This window comes from Pteropus alecto, unplaced genomic scaffold (assembly GCF_000325575.1).
Source record: "Pteropus alecto unplaced genomic scaffold, ASM32557v1 scaffold313, whole genome shotgun sequence".
NCBI lineage: Eukaryota > Metazoa > Chordata > Mammalia > Chiroptera > Pteropodidae > Pteropus > Pteropus alecto.
Window position 1 is genome coordinate 1,132,582 of NW_006434832.1, and position 748 is coordinate 1,133,329.

Genomic DNA, 748 nt, shown 5'->3' on the forward strand with positions numbered 1-748 from the left:
ATGCTCGAAAAGCCTTACCACAGAGCCTGGTATATAAGTGCTCGATAAAGAGTAATTGTTTGGGCTACTGTGGAGAATGAAAGGCATACTGTGTGTGGAAGAGCTTCGTGGAGGCGGGTACCTGCAAGCCCATAAGCGGAAAGGCCTAACGGAGCAGTCAAATCTTCTGGCTCAGAATCAGTGCTTCTCACAGCACAATCCCAACCACAGGGGCCGCCGAGTCCCAAGTGATGAAAGAAGGCCAGGCGTCAACCTGACTTCTTGAAGGAATGCCCCTCTAACAAGGTCCGACGTATTCGGGATCCCGGTGGCTCGCACCCGCGGGCCTCAAGCTCTACTTACCCAGGAATGGTAACGGTCCTTAACGGCAGCCAATAACGGCTCTCCTGTGGCCCAAGCACTAGCAAGGGCAGGCTGAGGTCAAACCTTGGATTTTGTAGCCTCCACACCCAAAACCCTAAACTTGCATCGAACTACAATTCCCAGCATGCCACGCGGTCCGCCGGGTCGAGAAGCGTCAGCCCCGCCAACTTTGAGCCCGTTTTCGCTCAAAACGCGGCCGAACGCTCGGGGCTTGGGAGTAGTGCCGGCCCCCAACCTAAGACAGCCTCCCCTCATGATTTCTGGGTATTGTAGTCCACCTTGTTCCGGTTTCCCAGGAATGAGCCGCGCCTAGTTACGGCTCCCTTCGCCATAAAAACTACAAAACCCAGAATATAGCGCAAGTTCTCCTCGTCCAATAGGAACC